Source organism: Apodemus sylvaticus, chromosome 3 (assembly GCF_947179515.1).
Source record: "Apodemus sylvaticus chromosome 3, mApoSyl1.1, whole genome shotgun sequence".
In the NCBI taxonomy this organism is placed as follows: Eukaryota; Metazoa; Chordata; class Mammalia; order Rodentia; family Muridae; genus Apodemus; species Apodemus sylvaticus.
The window spans coordinates 148,917,138-148,924,321 of NC_067474.1; positions in this window are offsets into that span (position 1 = coordinate 148,917,138).

The window sequence follows — 7,184 nt, forward strand, 5'->3', positions numbered from 1 at the left end:
TGGGAGGGTGAGAAGGAAGGTCACACTCTGGTCCAGTCCTTGCTCCAGTAGATCACTGGAGCTGGTGGAACGGAGGGAGGGAGGGAGGGAGGGAGGGAGGGAGGGAGGGAGAGAGAGAGAGAGAGAGAGAGAGAGAGAGAGATGAAAAGTGGTGTGTATGCATGCGTGCCGGTGGGGAGGGGAGAGGGGGGAGGTCAGGACTTATCTGAGGAAGGCAGGCAGCTGGTTGATGCTGTTCTAAGACAGGCTGTGGTAGCCTGGTCACTGATGCAACAATTTGTGTCCCAGCTAGGCAGTGGTGGCGCACGCCTTTAATCCTAGCACTGGGGAGGCAGAGGCAGGCAGATTTCTGAGTTCGAGGCCAGCCTGGTCTACAGAGTGAGTTCCAGGAAAGTCAGGGCTACACAGAGAAACCCTGTCTCAAAACAAACAAGCAAAACAAAACAAAAAACAAAAAAAGCCCCAACAATTTGTGTCCCCAGCTTTCGAGGATTCTGGGACTAGAACCCCAAGGCCTTGTGAACACTAGGTAACTAGGCAGGTGCTCACCACTGAGCCACACCATCAGAATCTTGACCCTTCTTCTGGCCAAGGGAATGAATGCACTAGAGTCTGCAGAGTCTGCATTAGAGACGTGGAAAATAAACCAGTGACTCATGTGCCTGTTGAATAGAAATACTTGTAGGTGACAGAACAGGTGGATCTTTGAGTTTGGGGCCAGCCTGGTCTACATTGTGAGTTCCAGCCAAGAAGCACAGCATGGTGAAGAGTCCAGTATTGGCGTGGTGGTTGATGACTGCATTCCCAGAACTACAGAGCCTGAGACAGAAGGAGAGACCCAGACTGCCTTGGTCTGCATAGTGAATTTTAGGCAAGCCTGGGCTACATAGTGAGACCCAGACACCAAACAAACAAAAAGGAGGAGGAAGAGGACTAGGAGAAAAGGAAGTGGGGGAGGGGAGAAATGTCCCTTTTCAGTGGAAAGCCCCCAAATGCATCAGGCTCCTTCCAAGTCTTGTTAGCACAGGATAGCTCAGGGAAACACCACCCATGAGCACTGGGGTGCTCTGTTTTGAGACAGAGTATCACTGTTTGTTAGGTGTTAGGGATGGAGTCCCTGACTTGGTGAACACTAAGAGAACACTCTCCAGCCCAGCCTCAGCCCCAGTGGTTTATGGCTTTGAAGGTGGTTGCTGGGGAAACCAGCCACATGTTGTACAGGATTACAGTGTAGTCTCAGTGGGGAGACAGCACAGGTCCAGAGACACCTATGTGTACATTGATTACGTTATTAGTAGAAAGCGAGGGAGCCGAGCTCTCCAGGTTGAAGTGACTTCTTTACCTTCCAGCCGAGGAGGGGGCAGGGGCAGCAGCAGAGGCACAAAAACTCAAGCTGTGGGTTTTGTTTTTGTTTTTTGTTTGAAATTATTTTAGGCTGGAGGGATGACTTAGAGGTTCAGGACATTTGCTGCTCTTGCAGAGGACCTGGGTTTTATTCCCAGCACCCACATAGTGGTTCATAGCCACCCATAACTCCAGTTCCGGGGATCCGATGCTCTCTTCTGACCTGAGCGTCAAGCATGGACACTGTGCACATCTCTGAACAAGCGGGCAGAGCGCTCTCCCAAACGGTAAAGTGAATGAATGACTTTAATAAACAATGTTTTAAAGATTATTTACTATTATTATTAGTAGTAGCAGTATGTATATGTGAGTTTGTGAGTGTGTGTCTCTGTGAGTATATGTGTGTGTTATTAGTGCTCATATGTGTGTGTGTGCATTTGTGAGTGTGTGCGTGTATGAGTTTGAGTGCACATGTGTGGCTGTGCATAGCACAACTCACTGTGGAGGTCAGAAGGGGACCTGGTGGAGTTGGTTGTCTCCTTTTGCCTTTATGAGGGCTCTAGGCATTGGATTCAGGTCCTCAGGCCTGTGGAGCCATCTCTCGGGCCCAGGGGAGGGGGGAGGAGCTAAAGGGTGGAGCCCCAACAAACCACTCGACCTCTCTGGGCCTCCACCATCTTGTATGTGGCTAGCAGGTGGACTCTGCAGTGTCTTAGACTCTCCTGATGGTAAGCTTGATTTTCACGAACATTTCAACCAGATCAGGCAACCCCCCTGACAACTTCCCCATTTTTAAAAAAGATTTATTTATTGTTACATGTAAGTACACTGTAGCTGTCTTTAGACACTCCAGAAGAGGGCATCAGATCTCATTAAGGATGGCTGCGAGCCACCATGTGGTTGCTGGGATTTGAACTCAGGACCTTTGGAAGAGCAGCAGCCATCTCTCCAACTCCATTTTTTTTTAATGCTACATTTTAGGACTTTGTACAAGCCATCTGCAGGTTTATTAAAGGGAAGCTTTTCTATCTCCACAATGATAATGAGAAGCTAGAAGTCAAGATTAGCCTCCAGCTATCTGCTGAGGTGATTCCTCACCTTGAGGACCCGTGGCTACATCCAGAGCGTTCTAGGAGCTCTTCCTGGATGCAGTTAAGTCCACCCAAAGTCATCCAGGCGGCTGAATCTGGATACCACTTGGGACCCCAAGTCAGAGGAGAGAAGACACAGAGTAGATGCAAGTCAGCCTCTTCTCTAGCTGTGTGACACCTGTCAACGCTCCTAGCCCCTCTGAGCTTCAGGGTCTTCTTCCATAATTCATTCAATCAACATTCATTGAATGCTTGTGATGAAGCCAAGAGTTGTCAGTGCTTGTGAAGCTGACTCTCTGCTCTAAGAACCAACAAAAACAAACAGGCCAATGATATCAACGTGGAAGGCAAGTGCTCGGGAGGAGGGTGAGGAGGAGTTGGAAATGACATCTGTCTGCCGCCCACCCAAAAGCTTCATGGGGAGTGCAGGAGTCCGGAGTGTGGGCATTGCAAAAGGAAGCAGTAGTTTGTAAATGGGCCTTCTGTCCCGTGGAAAACATCTACAGTGGCTCTAAAGGCCCAGGGCAGATGGGGTGATCCAGGGGACAAGAATTGAAGGTGAGGTAACCTTGACCATCCTTGACCCCAAGGCTCTCCGTCCTGCTTGTCTTTTAGAACCTCATACTCCTCTGGGTCCTTGGGCTGGCAAGATAGCTCAGCAGGAAAAGGTGATTGCTGCTAAGGCTGACAACTTGAGTTTGATCCCTGGGAGCCTACGTGGTTCTACAAATTGTGATTTGATCTCCTCATGCACATACTGATGTGCCCACACACAATAAATAAATGCAATAAAACATTTTTTTTTAAAAAAAATATGGGCATGGTGGCATACTGTTTTAATCCCAGAACTTGGTAAATTAATTAATTAGTTAATAACTGTGTAGGTTATGGAGAGGGAGATTTTGTAAACACAACTCACCAGTCTGGGCAATTCAATAGGGAAGGTGCTGTTAGTGTAATTTATACCTGAAGACACCCAGGCTTAGGCAGGCCTTAAACTTGTCCAAAGTCGCCCCAAGAGCTTGGCCTCAGAGCTTTGGACTTGGCAAAAAAAAAAAAATCAAAAAACAAAAACAACGCCCCCTCCCTCCAAACTGCTTAGCATTGTGGTTGGGGCAGAACCAGGACCAGCCTTGGGGAAGGAGATTTGAGATCTGGCAGCTCTGGGGACATAGTCCTGAGGGAGACATGACGTCATGGCCCCACCTTTTGCTCACTGCCAGCTGGGGTGGAGTCACTGCCGACTTCCCCTCTCGGAGCCTCCCTTCGCAGCTTCCCCTGGGCTCCACCCTCCTCACACACATGCCCTGTAGCCACTCCTTCCTGTTTCTTAAACACTAGCACCTGGGCCAGCCTGTGACCTGTCACCTGTCTATGACCTGTCACCTGTCTGTGACCTATCCATACTCCGCCAGTTCCATTTCCTGCCCTGGAGCTACAGTTACCCTGAGTCACAGCAATGCCCCCACCCCCATCCCCTGGGCACTGCAGGACTTTCTGTCCCACAAGGGGATCTAGGTTTAAATGCCGGGAGAACCACAGTTACTAGTGTAGTGTAGGCAGTGCCATCCCTGCCTTCTAGGTCTCTTGTCCAGATGCCCAGTGTCAAAGCCTACGACCAAAGCACAGAGGACTGATCCCAAGGAGAAATAACCAGACACATCAAAGTGGTCTACAGAATGACTGGCTTCCTAGTATGTGACAGCTGCAAGGGTAGGTGGCAGGTCCCCACATAAGACTGGCAGTCAAAAGAAAACATGTTAAAGGACTTTTGTGAAGACTTATTTTATGTGTATGCATGATTTTCCTGCACGCATATCTGTGCACCACATGTCTCTGTCCATGGAGGTCAGAAGAGGGCACTGTATTCCCTGGATCCAGTGGTTGTGAACTCCCTTATAGGTGCTGAGAACCAAATCCGAGTCCTTTGCAAGAGCAGCAAGTGCCCCTGACCACTGAGCCACCCTGCCAACCCCACTCTTCTCTTTAGACTTTCCTCTCTGGCTCCCCAACCTGCTGTCACAGCTCTCCCTTGAGCTGGCTTCTAGTTTCCTTTTTTTCCCCATCTTCTGTAGTAGCACATGGTGGCCCTTAGAGTCAGTCCTTCTGTGGTCCCTCTCACTGGCATAAATAAAAAGTCTGGGAGCACCATTTCCCTCCCCATTAACTATAAGATGATGATGATGATGATGATGATGATGATGATGGTGTGTGTGTGTGTTTGTGTGGTGTGTGTGCCCCTTCACACTCAGAGGCTGCTTCTCAGCAGAGGGACCCTCTCTATTCCAGCTTCACCAGCAGTTCCTAGAAATTTCTTTTTTTTAATTAGTTTTTTAAAAAATATTTATTTATTATTTTATGTGTATGATTACACTGTAGCTGTCTTCAGACACACCAGAAGAAGGCGTCAGATCTCATTATGGATGGTTGTGAGCCACCATGTGGTTGCTGAGAATTGAACTCAGGGCCTCTGGAAGAGCAGTCAGTGCTCTTAACCGCTGAGCCATCTCTCCAACCTTAGAAATTTCTAATGGGCTAGAAATCACCTCAGAAATGACTACAGTGGCCCAGGAAATCAGCTAAACACGATCAGAAAGCTCAGCCCGGGGGAGACCGACTGAGAAAGCAGCTGCTCCCTCACTGCATTTCCTCTTGGGGGGAGGGGAGGCGGAGGCTCTACAGAATCCCGCAGCCTGGAAGATCAGAGAACTCGCCAATAAAGGTCTCAGTCGTTCAAAAGAAGCTGAAGGCAGATGGCGCTGGGCCAAGACCAGACGTAACCTGATTCCTTCTCTGAATTGTAGGGAAATGGTGACTCAAGTCTACCCACTCACAGAGAGCATGGCGTGATACTGTTCATTTTCCATCCATTTGGAGTAAATTTAACAATGACTCTGGATAGCCTTAGTTGGGAAAAAAAAACAAAAAAAAACCTGTATACTCATCTAGGCACAGACTGAGTACCACTGGGGGCACTTTTCTGAAATATTTATCCTCAAATAAAAGGCACAAAATTCACACACACACACACACACACACACACACACACACACACACGTTTACCATGGTAAAACTCTCTGCCTCCCCTCTTTCACTCTATTTCTCTACAATAAAGCTTTAAGAGCACAGGCTGACTCCTTTCATTTAAACCCACCCTGCAGCAGCAATGGAGCAGGCCTCTCAGTGTTTCCATCCACCAGAGCGGACCAAGTACTCGCACCGCCGGCTGGTTCTCCTCCACAGGTTCCCAGGCCCACAGGTCACCATCCTGGCCCCTCAGCTAGTTTCGAGATCAGCTTGTGCCTGGCTGCTCCTCCTAGCTTGCTCAGCCTGCCTTCTTTAGATACCTCAGACACTTGCCAAGGGGATGGCGGCTAGGTAATCTGATGGAGGCGGCTTCTGAGCTGAGGTTCCTCTTCCCAGGTAACTCTAGTTCCTGTCAGCGGTCGAATACCCAACCAGAACAAGGGGACTATCTTGATTATGCTAACTGACTTGAGAAGAGCCATCTCATCTGTGGGCAAGACCATTCTCTAGGCAAGGAATCGTGGACTGTTTAAACAGTGGAGAAGTTGACTGGCATATTAGCATGCGTGGAGCACTCATGTATGGAGCACTCCCATGTATGGAGCACTCAGATGGAGCACTCATTCATTGCTCTCTTCTGACAGGACATAGTGCAACTGGCTGCTTCAAGGTCCCGTTGTCTTGAAGCCATGATGGACCATAGTATGGAACTATGAGCTAGAAATAAAACTTTTCTTTCTTAAGGAAAAGAAAGTAACACAGACTCTGAGGCTTATGCCACTTGAGAGACCCAGAGCGGTGGCGTGCTGCATCCCTCCGTATGTGAGCCAGTGATGGAGTTTAGAAGATGGTGACAGCCCTGAGCCTACTTCCTAGCGGTGCTGCTGTAGTTGTCTTAGCCATTACCGACTGACGCATTCTCTGAGAACTTGTCCTCATGGACAGACCACTGTATTCCCAATAAATAAGACTGTATGGATTTAGAAGGCTCTAGAAGCATTATAATAGGGAAACTAATTTTTCTGAACATCTCAGGCCATAAACTCCCCTAGATAATATAGAGTCAACCCCTGTGGTGGTTTGGATGACAGTTCCCCATAGACTCATACATTTGCCTGCTTAGTCACGTGTGTGTGTGTGTGTGTGTGTGTGTGTGTGTTTGTGTGGCACTGTTTGAGAAGGATTAGAAGGATTCAGAGGGGCGGAGTGGGTGTGTCATGCCATGGGGGTGGGCAGAGTGGGTGTGTCGTGCCATGGGGGTGGGCAGAGTGGGCGTGTCGTGCCATGGGTGTAGGTTTTGAGGTTTCAGAAATCCACACTAGGCCCAGTACCTGCCCCTGTTTCTCTCTGTGAGTCTGTCTTTGTCTATGTCTCTCTCCTGCCTGCAAATCAGGATCTGGTTCTCAGCCACTTCTCCAGCAGGTCTGCCTTCATGCCACCATGCTTCCTACCGTGACGATCACGGAGAAAACCTCGGAAACCGTGAGTGAGCCCCCACCAGGGAAATGCTTTCCTTTACCAGAGCTTAGTGGTGGTGTCTCTTCGCAGCAATGAACAGTGACCTCACCTCAGAGCAGCTCTGCTTCCAGGTTCTTTGCCTTGGAAGAGCAGAGGAAACTTGGCAAGATTTCAAATTTTCCCCGTGGCGGCCATCGAGGGTCAGGGCTGCGTGCACACTCGGGTTCCTCTCAGCACTGATGTTAACGGTTGTGTCTGGTGCTG